Source organism: Microtus ochrogaster, unplaced genomic scaffold, assembly GCF_000317375.1.
Source record: "Microtus ochrogaster isolate Prairie Vole_2 unplaced genomic scaffold, MicOch1.0 UNK56, whole genome shotgun sequence".
NCBI lineage: Eukaryota > Metazoa > Chordata > Mammalia > Rodentia > Cricetidae > Microtus > Microtus ochrogaster.
In genome coordinates this window covers 1,010,380-1,010,802 of record NW_004949154.1, presented here as the reverse complement: position 1 = coordinate 1,010,802, position 423 = coordinate 1,010,380, and positions in this window count along the sequence as shown.

Below are 423 nucleotides of genomic sequence, written 5' to 3'. Positions count from 1 at the left end.
TCACGCGTGCTAGGACCTCACACGTGCTAGGGCTTCACACATGCTAGGGTTTCATGCGTGCTAGGGCTTCACGTGTGCTAGGCAGTCACTCTGCCAGCTGAGCTATATCCCCAGTCCCTATGTTCCCCTTTAAAAATGTTTATCTTTTTTTATCAGACTTTTTTTTTACAGGAGTGTTATTTTACCGTAAATGCTTTTGTTCATCTTCAGGACTTAGGAGCTCTTAAAATGTCTGTACCTAAACCCCAATCTCTCTTATTTAAGCAACATTACACTTTGTATGGGAAGATTGTTGGGTTTTTGTTGCTTCTTTTGCCTTTTCACCAGGAGAAGGGCAGGCAGGGACTACATAGCTCAGTCGGATCCAAAACTGACTATGGACCCCAGGCTGCCACAGACTCCTGCCTCAGCCTCCCTAGTGCC